The sequence below is a fragment of the Vombatus ursinus genome, unplaced genomic scaffold (genome assembly GCF_900497805.2).
Source record: "Vombatus ursinus unplaced genomic scaffold, bare-nosed wombat genome assembly UNPS02014847.1, whole genome shotgun sequence".
NCBI lineage: Eukaryota > Metazoa > Chordata > Mammalia > Diprotodontia > Vombatidae > Vombatus > Vombatus ursinus.
This window is the reverse complement of record NW_020954625.1, coordinates 6,477,333-6,492,913: the sequence shown is the minus strand read 5'-3', so window position 1 is coordinate 6,492,913 and position 15,581 is coordinate 6,477,333. Positions and strand designations below refer to the sequence as shown.

The following is a 15,581-nucleotide window of genomic DNA, read 5'->3' as shown; positions in this document are numbered from 1 at the left end:
CTGAATTTTATTTATGTTTTTAAAAAAAGATAAGAATACTGAAATAAGAGTAATATTCTCAATTTAAAAGGTAATTAATGATTAGATTTCAAATCAGAGTGTCTTCCATTTAGCAGGTGCTTAATAAATATTTCTTTTATTAAATTAAATCAGACTTAAACATACAGTCTGAACATTATTAAATGCTATGCTGTAGTACAAATATATTTTCTCCAGGGCATTTCCCAAATCTAATCTAGAAGTCCTGACAAAAAGGAAATAAGGTTAGTCTGGCTGACTTGCTCTTAATGAACTCTTGCTAGCTTATAATATATAACCCTTTATTTTTTGATTGTTTAAGAACTATCTCTAATGATCCATTTGAGAATTTTACTGGGAATCGAAATCAAGTTTAACTAGTTGGAAATTCATCAAGTCAGAAGTATGTACTTTCTTTTCTTTAAAAGAAAAATGGTGGCCATTGCCCAGCACAGTATATGAAAAACAGCAAGTACTTAAAAAGTGCTTGTTGATTTACCATAGGAATAACAACATGAAGTAGTGGATAGAAGCCTGGACTCAAATGAGAAAGTCCTGAGTTTGAGTTCTACTTTTTATACTTACTAGCTGTGTGACTTTGGGCAAGTCATTGAACCACTCAGCTTTCTCAATATCTGCCTTGTAGCATGGTTATGAAGCTCAAAGAGATAATCTATGTAAAATGCTTTACAAACCTTAAAATACTATATGAAAATCCATTATCATTCTTTTCCCTCTACCAGTCCTATGGCACCTTTCTCTCTTTTTACCACAATTGCTTAGCAATCTAGCATTCATACCCCCCAGCACCTTGTAATGTAGTTCTTTTAGGCCACATTAAATCATAGTCTGTTAATGCCAAAAAGAGATTTTTAAGATCATTGGGTCTCATTTTACCGGAAATAGACCTGGAAATTTTGAGTGACTCAAACCCAGAACTTTCGACTTAAAGTCCAGTTCTCTTTCCACTATGCCACACTTCATGTCCTTAGGGAGGCCTTAATCTCTTACCATTACTTATTAATCTCTTACCTTACTCATTTGGAATTCCAATTTCATATTACCCATTTTTAGTCTATCTTTCACAATCTGAAAATCATTCTCCCTCATAGAAAAATCAGAAGCAAAGTAGAAATTAAGTCATCCCATATTTTCCATATTCTATTTCACCCTTGAATTCCTCACTCCCTTGTCTTTCTGCAATTTTTGCCCTGCTAATTCCCAAACCCTAGTAAGGTATAACGTCCTTCAAGTTGTAAAACTATGCTGAGTGGGTCCACTACAAATTAATGCTTCTAAAGCTCAACTGAAATTTCAAGACTCTACCAGAAATCCTTTTATTGTCTTCTGATTAATTGTCTAGTTCTGCAGATATAGCTTCAAAACTTTGTCTCCTCAAGTTCCCAATTCTAGACTCATAATCTTTTCCTTCAGTTGATAATTTTCACTTCCGACTACAGTGAGATTAGTCAATCTGTGTGAGCTATCTAAAATCTGCTACTCCATCTTATCCATTCTCTCCTCCTACACTGCTGTCTCAGAAGATAATATGGCCAAGGCTAACTGTGCCCTTGTTCCCATCCCATTCTATCTCCTTTGGGACCTTGTGCCCTTAATTACCCTTGTTCTTTTTCATCTCCGTTTTCTCTCCCTCTACTGGATCTGCCTCTGCCTTGAAACATATTCAGCTATCATCCAAAGAAAAAGAAACAACTAGGCAAATTGAGCCCAGCTACCCTCTCAAGCTATTGTCCTGTTATTCACATCCCCAGATCATATCTATTTGGTTAATTTTGCCCCCACCCTGAGTTGTCTCTGGGAAATACCTGAATACAGCACACATCTAGTTCTCCACAGGTGTGGGTAAAAGAGGCCTGTCTTCTTATACAATTAGTCAAGATAATAAAAGCATTTATCAGGTAGTCCATTTGACTTCCCTGTCTGGTGAGTCCCACTTTCCCCCCAGGATCTTCCAGATTCACAACATCACTCTGTGGATTGGCTTCTAAAAGGAAACAAACTTGGGGCTGCTAGGGAGGCAAGCCCCCAACATTTCAGTGAGACCTACTTTTACCAGAGACCCACACAGGTATGTAACTTTATGGTACTGTCCTAAGAACTTAAACTCCTCTGGAAGAGAAATGCAATTGCTAGAGTGGCAACCCTCTTCTCATAAGCCCTACACCGTCAAAATAGCCCTTGTTAATGGTGGAGGGCAAAGCCCAGGTCTTTTGCTGTTTCATGTCATGTCTGAAACTCAAGCTGCGGGATTACTTGAATTATCTTTTTCTCCACAAAAAGCTGGCATTGCCTAGAACTGCCTTTTTCACTCTAGAAAGCTGGATCCTAGAACTCTTGAACTTGGTTAAGGTTGCTGAAGAGGCATCACCCAGCTGGTGCTACCCAGGAACTCTCCTCTGCAATATTCTAGGACTTGATGATATCCTCATAATGTCATTCACAAATAGGAATGTCTGAAAAATCTAACCAACTATAGGAAATCCCTCTTTTCATCTTGATTCTGCATTGGACATACTCAGTAACATAGGCTAACACCTCTGGTGAGTCAATGATCAAAGGATCATTAAACAAAATTATCTGCATTATTGAGTCAAGAAATCTTATGTGATTTTAACATACACATGGGAGATACCTTGTTAATAGAGAGCTTTTAAAGTGTCATTTTGCTCTACTGAATCAAATGCTTTCCTTATAGTCAGTAGTCACAGTTAGGTCTTACAGTCCTTTCTGGTAAAGGGTTGGCCTGCTATAGAAAATGTTTGAAAAAGCCTCCTATTCCCTTCTCCTATCTTCATTAAGTATGTCCTTGCTTTTTGTGTAAATTATTCTCATAAAAAATGTTGTAGAGATAGGAAAGCAAGCATATGAATTAATTGTTATTGGTAATAATAATAATAGTCATGATTTTCTAAAACCTGTAATCTCTTTATCAATTTCATATGTGCTGAGGCCCCCAAATTGTGTTCCTTTTAGCACAGACCTCCTCATATATACTTGGGCTTGTCCAGCTGCTTTTCCTATGGTCCTTGTTTATTTGTTTTTAATACCACTTATCTTAATATTTCCTGTATGTTGTAGATTGAAATATTAGAGCTCAGATGTGGTGGCTACACCGTCACTGGTAAATAAAACTATTGATCTTAGAAATCTTACAGCTCTTTTCTATTTTTCTGTTTGCTATTCTTCTCCCAGTTTCAGCTTGAAATGTTCACAAGGTGCTCATGCTTAATTTAGGACTCTTGTCAAGCTTTCTCTCAATTGCTTTTCCCCTTCACTGCTTCTCACAGTTTTATGTGGTAATGTTCAGAATCTTCTGCCATCCTCTTCAGAAATATTTTACAAATGAATTTATTTTCCAACCAGGGGTGTTCTTAGTCCTCTCTCTTTGCTTCTCAGAAATCAAGTGTTTCTTACATAAAATAGTTTCTAGGCCCTTTTGGCCTTTTCATTTTCTTGATTGATTTATATCAGTTGACTTCCTTAGACAATGGTGGTGATCATCTATGTTGGTGTTGAAACTATTTTTAATTGTTTCCCATATCTTCTCATTTTATTACTCTAATTTAGTATTGATTTTTATATTCACTCTAAAAAGTTAATGATTTGATTATAGAGACACAGCTGATTTGGAAATGACTCCCATAGCAGCAACTAGATGCTTCACCTCTCCTCTTTTAGCATATAGTCAATTACTTTTTTTTTTGCATTGAATATTTGGTGGTTTTTTATGCCTAGGAACTCCAAACTCTCTCCTTGAAGAAATTACCCGTGATATATGGGTATAAGGCTTATATTTAGCCAGCAATACTTTGGTTTCTTTTGGTTTTTAATCCTCAGTCTTAATTTCTGAATTTTTTTTTTACCATTTTTCTCTATGCCTACTTTTGCAATGAAGTCACCAAGTATTGAAATGTACATTAATTGAAATTGGACAGTCTAATTGAGTACTTTATGGAATTTCATCCTCTGCAATATGTATGTGAATACACTGCAATTCTCTTTATGGTAGTCTTTTTGCAAATGTTTATCATAAGTACTGCAAATCTAGATGACCAGATGTCCCATGAATGATATTCCCTGTTGCTTTGGAGTACATGATGAAATACTCTACCAGAGTCTTTATTTGCCTCTTCGTGAGAGCCTGTGAGCCATTCTTCCATTTAGCCTCAAGTTCTTTTTGTCTTCTGTTTTCCTTTACAGCAAGAATATCAATAGAACAGCAATAGGAACTGGACCTGTAACTTCATTAGTATAGGGAGTTTTTCCAGTTCAGGTCAGCCCTTCTCTGCAACTTATGGTTTTAGAGCACTAAGAAATTAGGTGACTTCTCCTGGGTCAAAAAGTAAGAGTTTGGACCCAGATCTCCGTGGTTTCAGGGACTGTACCCTACTGTGTTGGGTCTAAATCCAGTTTTTTATCTACTGCTCCACTCTACCACCACCCCCAATCCATTGATCTGATGTCTCTACCTAGTCCTTAGAGCTAGGTTTGGACCTGAGTTTTCCTTGGTCCAGCTGCTGTCCCCATCATAGTATAGGAGCATGCCACCTTAGCTCCTTCCTAAATTTTTATTGTTGTTGTTGTTCAAACTTAGGAATTTGCCTCTAAAAATATCAATTTTGAAATTATTCAATTCGTTCTGTAGTATGTCAACTAGCTGATCCCTGGACAAGAATCTCACATTTGAAAGAATCTTAACCAATAGTTTGTACTAACAATTCAGTTAATAATGGCCTAAAAACCATGTTATACTTAACACTTTAAGCCTCTTTTTCTACCACCCTGTCACTATAGAAGCAGAAAAGGGCTTCATAGAACTAAAAAGACAACTTCATATTTTTCTGTTTTCACAAATTGTCATAGACAAAAAATTAATTACCTAGTGGCCAGCCTCTACATACTTAGTTAGGCTTGTCCTCAGAAAGCTGACATAATGTTGAGTTGGGACTATATTAGAAGCCTTTCTGGAATGGTAGAAACTTGCAAGGCTTATACTCTACTGGAATAGCTTTTGAGATCCCAGGATTACATCCATACCATGATAAATGGTGGCTGGGGGAGGGCGGAGGGGAGACAACATGCAGGCAACTCTGTACAAACAAGCTATGTGTCAGATAGATTGGAGACAGGCAACAGAGGAAAGACACTAGAATTAAGGGGAATCAGGAATGGCTTCTCCCAGAAAGTAGGATTTTAGCTGGAACTTGAAGAAAGCCAAGGATGTCAGGAGGTGGAGATGAAGAGGGAGAGCATTCCAGGCATAGGAGACGGCCAAAGAAAATGCCCAGAGTCAGGAGATGGGAGGGTATTGTATCACTGAATTGTAGAGTACGTGGTGGTCAGTTGGCCTGTGGGAGAGGGCAGGGCTGCAAGGTATAAGAAAGGTGGGGGGGGGCAGGTTGTGAATAACTGAATGCCAAACAAAGGTTTTTATATTTAAACCTGAAGGTGATAGGGAGCCACTGGAGTTGACTGAATAGGGGGGGTGATACGGTCAGACCTGTAGTTTAGGAATATCAATTTGACAGCTGAGAGGACAATGGATTAGAATGGAGAGAGACCTGTGGCAGTCAGACCAAACAGCAGGCTATTGCGATAATACAAGCATGAGGTGATGAGGAGAAAGATGGACGAGCTCTCCAAATGAAATAGTAAAAGAGAAGATAAAAGGACCCAGCAAAGAATCCTGTGTTCCTAGATAATAACGTGACCTGAATGAAGATCCATCAAAGAAGACTGAGGAGTGGTCAGATAGGTAAGAGGAGAACCAGGAGAGAGCAGTGTTATGAAAACAGAGAGAAGAGATATCCAGGAGAAGAGGGTGATCAATAGTACCAAATGCTGCAGAAAGGTAAAGAAGAATGAGAATTGAGGAAGGCTGTTAGATTTGGCAATTAAGAGATTGTTAGTAACTTTGGAGAGCAGTTTCAGTTGAATAATGAAGTTGGAAGCAGACTGAAGAGAGTTAAGAAGAGGGTGGGAAGGAAAGTGGAGGCACCTACTGTAGATGACCTTCTCAAGGAATTTAGCCACAAAAGGAAGATGAGCTATGGGGCAGTAGCTAGCAGGGATGGATGGATCAAGCGAGGGTTTTTTGAGGGTGAGGGAGAACTCCCTGGGGAAGACATGCATCCTGTGGAGAAGCTGCCAGATTGAAGATGAGTGAGAGAGTGATGATGAATGAGGGAGCAGTCTACTGGAGAAGACAGAATGAAATGGAATCATTTGTGCATGTAGAGGGACTTACCTTGGAAAGCAGAAAGGCCACTTCATTATGTGAGATGACAGTGGAGGAGGAGATGGTAGCAAAAGGTGCCTGGTGATGTGAATTAAGAAGTAGAGGAGAAGACGGAGTGCTTGGTGAATGGTCTCAATGTTTTAAGTAATATATGAGCCCAAGTTCTTAGCTTAGAGGTAGGGGGTGGGGGAGTTATAGGAAGTTTGAGGAGGGCTGAAAAGGTTTAGAAGAGATGCTGTGGTGTGAGGGAGATATAAAAGGATTGGCTTGCAGCAGTGAAGGCCCTGTTAAGATTACATATCATATATTTATAATGAACCCAGTAAACACAGCTTATCTGATTTTCTACAGCTTTGTTCAGCAACACATGTGTAAGAGCAAAGGCAGGGGATGGTAGGAGTGATCCAAGCTGAGACTTGGAAGGGCAAGACTGTCAGTGGGACCAGGGGAGCAAGGCATTCAAGAGAAGAAAATGGTGTAGAGTTGGGATGGAACAGTGAGGAGACCAGCCTGACAGGAGTAAAGGAGGCTGGAACCAAATTAGCCAAAGTCTTAAAAGCCAAGAAAGCTGAGAATGTGACAGAAAATAGGAAGCAATGGAAGATTACCAAGCAGTGAAGTATCATGATAAAAGTATATCTTTTTAATATGCAATAATATTCCACCCCTGCCTTTTACCTATCTTGCACTGTTTGGATAAAGTATTTGCCTCCAGAGCCATATGCAGCATTGGTCCCATCTCCCTAGTCCCAATAAGAAAATACTTCTAAACTCAAACTTGCCTTCTCATATTAAAATCACCATAAGATAGTCTTTGTAAAGCACTTTGCAAATTTTAAAGCACTGTATAATGATAGCTATTGTTATTATTATTATTATTATTATTAGTTCACCTTGCTCTGTGCATCTGTGTTTAGATATCTGATATCATAGGCTTTATGGTTGATCCCTTTCTTGGATTTTGTCTCTTGTGAATTTCTGGGTGTCTCTACTGTTTTTCTTCTTCATATATTGTGACTGGTCTTTGGTATCTAATTTGTTGGGTATATGTAAGCAGTTTTCCCCCTCCTTCCCTTTTGATTTGAAACTCTTTTGATTAGATTTCAAGGTTCCAGACACATGCCTTTCTACCTGCCCTCCTTACAAGCACTCCATCCCTAATCAAAGATCCATCAGCCCTTGCCTTAGATCTCCAGCTGTGATGAAAAATGCCACTTATGTCCCTAAATCCTTCCGTTTCTTGCCTTAGACTTTAGAATATGGCTTAGAAGAAAAAGTTTCATTTCAAGAAAAATTTTTATTTTTGCGTTGATGTTAAATCAGTGTTAAAAGAAGACCAAAACACTTTTACAAATTGCTAATGTTAGCTTTTTTTTGCTATGTGTTAAACTTGGCAACATAGCTTTATGGGACCACAGAAGAGATTATTATCAGTTCCCCACAGATAAAAGGGTTTACAGGAATTCATAGCAAATAGTTTTGATTCCCTCTTTCTCCCCCTCCTCCACATCTATTCTACAAATGCTTCTCCTATGAATGTACAGCTGGACTGTTCAGAAGTATGTTTATTCTCATGTAACCTTCTAAAGTAGTGCAAATGAACTTTCAGTACAAACAGATGCCTGGCACTGCTACAGCTTCCTCACTGCTATGCTGAAGGACTTTAATCTTCTCTTTCTCTGAAGTAGCAGTACTGAGGAAAAACTAAAGGAAGAAATTAGGATTGGGTGTAATAACCACTGGACTAGTTCCACTGCAGAAGATAAAAAGGTATCTCACCTAATCTAGGAGGTCTATGACGGCGTTTAGGGTTCATCTCCTTTCACATTCTAGCCCCTTCTTTGAATAAAATTATATTTTTAATGACTTTTTGCTTCTACTGTTGCTCTTAGTTAAAATTACGTGGCCAGGTATTGAGAGCAATTGAAGGTACTACATGTAATTATAATTTTTATAAATATTATAGCAACTTTAATCATTTGTTTCATTGATAACTTTTTCTTCTATTACCAGTGTTTCCATGCAAAATTGTTTCTGTTGCCAGAATGTCTCTAGGGTGTAATTTTATGGGTTACCAAAGGTCTACCTGCCCCCAAATCTCTTTCCCACCCCAGTACTTGAAACTGACATAGATTCTTCTGGCTTATTAGTAATGAATTCTTCTACTTGGATGTGTCTCCATATTCCAAACCATTTGACGCATTTCTGCTGGGTTACTTAAAACTCATACATTGGGATCATTCATTTGGCTGTGATTGCCTATTCAAGGATATTCTGAATATTGATATTCTGAAAATGCATTTATTTTCTTATGAAGGGCAATACATGAATTCACTAACATCATGTATACATTAGTTAGTTTATTGGATTGTCAGGGAACTGGGCCCTGAGGGAGCAGAACCACAGGACAGGTAAATTTAGACAAGGGCAAGATGTTGAGAAAGGCTCTACTTAGAGAGGTCAGATCAGAGTAGGACACCATGTTAGGGTGAGGAGGGGTTGTAGGGAGACAGGTCACAAAAGAGGGCACAAGACTACTGGGGATGAGGGAGAGAGCCTCACAGGGGAGGTGCAGCTAAATTTAACCCATTTATCAAGTTTTTCTATAGAGAGCCCTGCTCTAAATGCTAATACCCTCTCATAAATCCTATCAAAGCCAAATTATTCTAGTGGATTTCCATAAAGTTCACATATTCTCTTCTTGGGTAATGCCTAGAACTGGGCATGTAATGAAGAAATAGTTTTCTTATTATGTAACTGTCTATTGTAAGATACAGATAATAATAGCATCTCCCTCCCAAGGTGTTGGGAGGGTAAAATGAGATGATATTTGTAAAAATGCCTTGCAAAACTTAAAGCACTATATAAATGCTATTATTATTATTATTAGTGTTGTCACTTTTAAAATATCACCTATAATATTCTAATTGGAGGAATACATGATGGACCCAGAGATATAAGATACACCAAGTTCTTCATTTGCTTTGTTTTAGAGAGAGCACAGAGAACTGAACATTCTAATTCTATTAACTAAGCAGCTCTTTAACCAAAAAGGCATTCATAAACAAGGAACTAAAATGAAAGACACTATTGAGAAAGCTAAGGTAGCTTTGCAGTGTGTATAGACAAAGCTGGACATCCAGGTGGCAGCTCAGTAAGGCGTAAGGGAATTTTTTTTATATAGAAGAGATATTTTAGGAGCCTGGAGACATATGGAAATATGCCTGTTTAATACAACAAATTTTAGGCAGTGTTTCAAATATTACTCATCCCCTTACAGAGTTAAAAAATTGAGCTATTTTAAAACCAAACTAGCCAAACTGATCTCACTGCAAGCTTCTCCTCAGCCACCATGCCTTCCTGTTTTTCTTTTAACTTGTTGTAATATGAAGGGAATGCTTGGTATGCTGATCTGAGATTGTATTGATCTTAAAGTGCTAATAATCATTCTGTTATTAATCTTTATTGGTAGTGGGCCACAATAATGCATTTAAATTAAATTTTGAAATCCTGAATTAAAAGTATCAGGATATTTATCCAGGAAGCAATTCAGGTCAGAGGTAAGAAATAGCCTTAACAGCAGGGCAGAAGTATGCAATTAGAGAGGAGTCAGCGTCTGAGAAGTGTGTCCCTCTTTGATATCTTCTGCATCCCAGCTGAGTAGCGTGCTACTTAATAGCTAGTCATAGAGCTTAGAGCAGACCTGGACTTTATCTCCTTGGCTGATTGGAGATGGATTCTTCTTTATCATTCAGATGGATCTCCATATTTTCCAAACCATTTAACTCATTTTTATTTGGTTACTTATGAATCACTTATGAATCCACTGCCACCCTGTGTCCTGAGAATTGAAAGCCCTAAAAACAAGGCAGCCCAAGGCAATTTCTATGAAAGCATTTTCTGACATGTAAACAGGCTTAAGCATGATGTTTTCACCTCCTCAAAAGTCTTCACCACAGCTGAATAAGTTATAATGAAATCTAAGAGCTACGTGACCTCTGTTATTTCTGAGCAGTTCATGCAAGCACTTTTATTGGTTTTATAGTTAGAATAGTGGATGCTGGTTGCACTTTGTATCTGTCTGACCTGCATAGGAGCTAGCATTGCTATCTAGGTCAAGAAGAAAATGTTTGTGACAAAGGCTATGAGTATTTTTGTTATTCTACTTGTTTCTAAGTCAATATACTTGTGCTTATAAGGATGTGTCCACGCTAGACACAAAAAGTATTACCTGGGTAAAGAAGAAGAAGATTATCTAAACAATTAAAATGATCCTATATGGTGTTAGCATTTTATATTTTGCTTGTACTTCACATGTACCATATGACTCATGTGAATTCCACAGGGCTTTATTGAGATCTGTGCTTTTTAGATTCTGTGAGCCTATTTCTTCCCTTTTTTGTTGTACTCATTTTTAAATTACTGTACTAGACACAATAATAGCCACATTGTGCAATACCTAATGTTGATAGACTTAGCCCTTCTGAGCAATGCATAGATCTAAGACATCTCCAAAGGTCTCATGATGGAAAATGCTAGCCATCCAAAGAAAGAACTATGGAATTTGAATGCGAATTGAAGCATACTATTTGCTATTTTTTTCTTCTGCTTTGTTTTGTTTTCTCTTTCTTGTGGTTCCTCATACTGATTCTAATTCTTCCTTACAACATCACTAAGGTGAAAATATGTTTAATAGGAATGTGTATGTATAGCCTATATGAGATTGCATGCAGTCTTGGGGAGGGAGGCAGGAAGGGAGTGGGAGAAAAATTTAAAACTCAAAAGCTTTATGGAAGTGATTGTTAATAAATCAAAACAAATTAATAAAAAAGAAAATAAGAGAATAAATTGAGTTAAATGGAAATAAATAAATAAATAAATTACTGTACTAGAAATACAATTAAGGAGGTAAGAGGAAAAACCACTCATCAAAACTAGCATCATCTTAGTCAAGCACCGTGATTCAAATCTCAGAATCTTCTAAGCAGGTAGCAGAGTGAGAGGAGTACAGGAGTAATAAAGGGTAGTTTTGATGCTATGGCTGCGTTGCATTCTCCACCCAGTCCTGGAGGTGAGAATAGGGGCTTTTGATTTGAATACAAATGGATATCCTCTGGAAGTTATAATCAAGCCTTTGCTACATGAAAGTCTGTATTGATTATAATCAACTAATAACTATTGTGCAGTTAACTATGTGTCCAGCAATGTGCCAGGCATTGTGAGGTACAGGAGGAGTGAGATATTATTCATGATCTCAAGGAGATTGCAGTTTAGACTCAGAGACTAAAAATTGAAAGGACCTTAGAGGTCTTTAAAAAGATCCTTTAGCTCCTTCTTCGGGATAATATGTAAACTCTTCTGCTTGGCTTTTAAGTCACAATCTGGTTCCACCCTAACTTTACAGGCTTACTAAAAACTTTCCTTCATATCAGGTGTCTTTCTCATCTACTCCTTTCTTCTCACACCAGGGAAACCTGACTTCCCCACAAGGTACTGTACCCCTGGATCCCCTCTTTATTATGCAGTATACCTTCATTCATGTCCCTGTACCCACTGGACAAGAAGATGGAGTAAGCATGCTTCTTGCACCTCACTACCATTTCCAGACTCTTCTTCTACCACTATCATTCATTAGCCTCTTTTCCTTTAAGAATGACTCCATCCAGACTGATCATCTTATCTCAACTCTTGTAGTTGATCTCTTTTGACATCTAGATCATTTTTTCTCTTTTCTCAAGGAGTTCAATGCCTGATTTATAGTCTTCCTCTCTACCCCAAACCCTGACCTTTTTGCTTAAGGACTTCAATTTATATGTTGATGTCCTTCCAAATATCCTTGATTCCCTTGATCTCTACCCTTAGCGCTGCCAAACACAAGTTGTTTTCTTACTTCAACTGAAGCATAATAGATTCTGCTCCAGCCCCTTACTTTTACTCTGTGTGTGTCTTTCTGTTTCAAGTGTGTCTCTTGTAAACAACATATTGTTAGATTCTTCTTTCTAGTCCATTCTGCTATTTATTTGTGTTTATAGATAAGTTCATACTCACAGTTATGATTGCTAACTGTGTCCCTCCATCTTATTCTCTTCCATTTATCCTTCTCTTTTTTGACCCTGTCCCCTCCTCAGAAGTCTGTTTTGGTTCTGACCATTGTATCCCTTAATGTACCCTCCCTCTTATCATCCCTTCCCCTCCTATTTGTCTAGTTTAGTAAGATGAGTTTCTATACCCACCTGTGTGTGTGTATGTATATATATTCTTTCCTCTTTGAACCAGTTCAGATGATAGTGAGGTTCATGTGTTATCCATTTCCCGCTCCTCCTTTTTACCCTCCATAGTAAAAACTCTTCCTTGGACACCTGTTTTATGTGAGATAATTTTCCCTATTCCTCTCCTGTCCCCCTTCTCCTAATGCATTCCTCTTTCTCACCTTTCCACTCTTCTTTAAGATCATCCCAACATCATTGACTCATATTCATCCACTTTCTCTAAGTAGATTCCTTCTAACTGCCCTTAGGATGTTAAATTCTTAGGATTACATGTATCATTTTCCTATATAGGAATGTTCACAGTTTAACCTTATTAAGTCCGTTACGATTTCCATTTCATGTTTACCTTGTTATGCTTCTCTTGAGTCTTGTGTTTGAATATCAAATTTTCTATTCAGCTCTGGGCTTTTCATCAGGAATGCTTGAAAGTCCTTTATTTCATAAAATATCCATTTTCCCTTGTAGTATAATATTCAGTTTTGTTGGACAAGTTACTCTGGGTTGTAATCCTATCTCCTTTGCCTTCCAGAATATCATATTCCAAGCCTTCTACTCCTTTAATGTGGAAGCTGCTAAATCTTATATAATCCTTGACAGTGGCTCCATGGTACTTGAGTTATTTTTTTCTGGCTGCTTGAAGTATTTTCTCCTTGACTTGGGAACTCTAAAATTTGGTGATAATATTCCTGGGAGTTTTCATTTTGGGATCTCTTTCTGGGAGTGATTTGTGGATTCTTTCAATTTCTACTTTGCCTTCTAATTCTGTAATATCTGGACAATTTTCCTTTGTAATTTCTTAAAATATGATGCCTAGGCTCTTTTTTTGACCATGGCTGTCAGGTAGTACAAGGATTCTTAAATTATCTGTCCTCAGTCTGTTTTCCAAGTCAATTGTTTTTCTATGAACTATTTCACATTTTCTTCTATTTCTTCATTCTTTTGACTTTGTTTTATTGTTCTTGATGTTACATGAAGTCATTGGCTTCCACTTGATGAATTCTAATTTATAAGGAGTTATTTTCTTCAGTGAGGTTTTTTGTTTGTTTGTTTGGATGGTTTTTTTTTTACCATTTGGTCAATTCTGATTTTTAGGGAGCTATATTCTTCTTATTTTTGTGCCTTTTTTACCAAGCTGTTAATTTTTTTTCATAATTTTCTTGCGTTGCTCTCATTTCTTTTCACAGTCTTTCCTCTATCATTATTATTTGATTTTTAAAATCTTTTTTTTTTTTGCTGTTATTCATCTCTTTCTTTAGCCCTTATAAAATTCTTGTTTGGTTTGTGTCCAAACTGCATTTTAATTTGAGGCATTGCTTATAGATGTTTTTAAGTCATTATCTTTTAAGTTTGTGTATTGAGCTTCTCTGTCACCATAATAGCTTCTAACAGTCAAGTTATTTGTTGTTTTTGTTGTTGTTATTGTTTGATCATTTTTCCATTTTTTTACTTCGTACTTTATACTTTATATGTTAGAGTTGAGTTCTGCTTACCTGTGTGAGAGATGACTGGCCTAAGCTTTAGTCTTTTATGTCTTTCTGGTGCTTTCTTTCACAGCTAGGTCTGTAAATTTTTCATAATTCCAAGGTGGTACAATTTAGGGAATACTCTAGTTACTGACCTGATCTGTGCTCTAGTCCTTATCCAGCTAGGGCCCCTACTACCTCACTATTGTAACTTCTCCCCTTAACCCTGGAACCATGATGTGGAACTGGGTAATGGGCAACAGAGCAGCTAAATGAGACCTGGTCCTATAGACAGTGTGAGCACAAGGGTCCTATAGAATCTCCTTCTGATTCGGTGCTCAGTTCCTTAATGTCCCTGTGTGTTATATGCATCTGCTATTTGTCAAACTATGTATGATTTTCCTCCATTACAAAATCTTAGAGAAATTAGTCTTTCTCTCCTACCAACACTCATTTTCATCTTAGAATCATCCCAGAGTTCAAGACTTTAAAAATCTTTTGGGTCTGCTCCTGCCACTGCTACACCACCATGTCTCTAAGTCACACACCTGGTGCTACTTCCACCATGTTGCACTCCCAGTCAGCCCCCATCCTAGTATCTGCAGACTTATCTTTCTGTCCTCTTAAGTGGCTCTGGGCTGGAAAAATGACTCATTGTGACTTCTTCTTAGGTAGTGATCCTACTCAGAGTTCAGTTTGACACACTTTTAAACTTGTTTAGAGGAGTGGATTGGGAAAGCTCAGAAAAAATGCTCACTTTACTCTGCTATCTTGGTTCTGCCCCCCTTCGGTTATATTCTTGATCTCATCATGGACCTATTATGACTCATCTCCATAATCCATAACTCTGAAATTCCTGTGACCATAACATCTAACCATCTTTCCATTTGCCTCCCTACTCATCTGTTCTTCCCTTTCCAAACCCCAGTTCTGAATTACTCCCACTCTCTTCCTTTTCTTCTCTCCATTTACCTGTGAATTCATTGGAGAAATTCCAATTCCGTTCTATGCAACCTTGCTGATTGGGTCCACAAATTTATGTTATGTAGTCTCAATAGTCCCATAGATCAACACACCAGTACTTTTACTCTTCTCTGATTGAGTTTACCCTATTCTTCTCAGTATCTGTTAGAACCTTATCTTCTCTCCCCTGTCACCTACATCATCTCCTCCTCACCCTTTAATAGAGGAGTTTGTCTCACTCTTCACTGAATAAATTGAAGCCATTCATCCCAAACTATGTTTCTTCCCTTTCTATATTTTAAATCACCTTGATATTATTTTTCATTATCTCTTCCTTTGCTCAACTTGTGGAGGAAGAAGTAGCTTTTTTCCCCCTTGCCAATGCTGACTTCTCTTGATCCCATCCTCCCATGAATTTGCCACATTGATACCCCTTTTTCTTCTTAATTTTCAATCTGTCTTTAGCTCCTCACTATTTTTCTTTTTCTTTTTTTTCTTTTCTTTACTTTTTTGGCGAGGTAATTGGTGTTAAGTGACTTGCCCAGGATCACACAGCTAGCTAGTAAGTGTCAAGTGTGTGAGGCCGGATTTTAACTCAGGTCCTCCTGA

At 37.7% G+C, this 15,581-nt stretch overlaps 1 protein-coding gene across 1 annotated transcript in view; it reads left to right on the top strand.

Moving 5' to 3' along the window:
* Positions 1 to 15,581, top strand: part of MYPN (myopalladin) — a 97,679-nt gene that overhangs the window by 19,600 nt on the left and 62,498 nt on the right. The gene's annotated exons all lie outside the window — the stretch shown is intronic.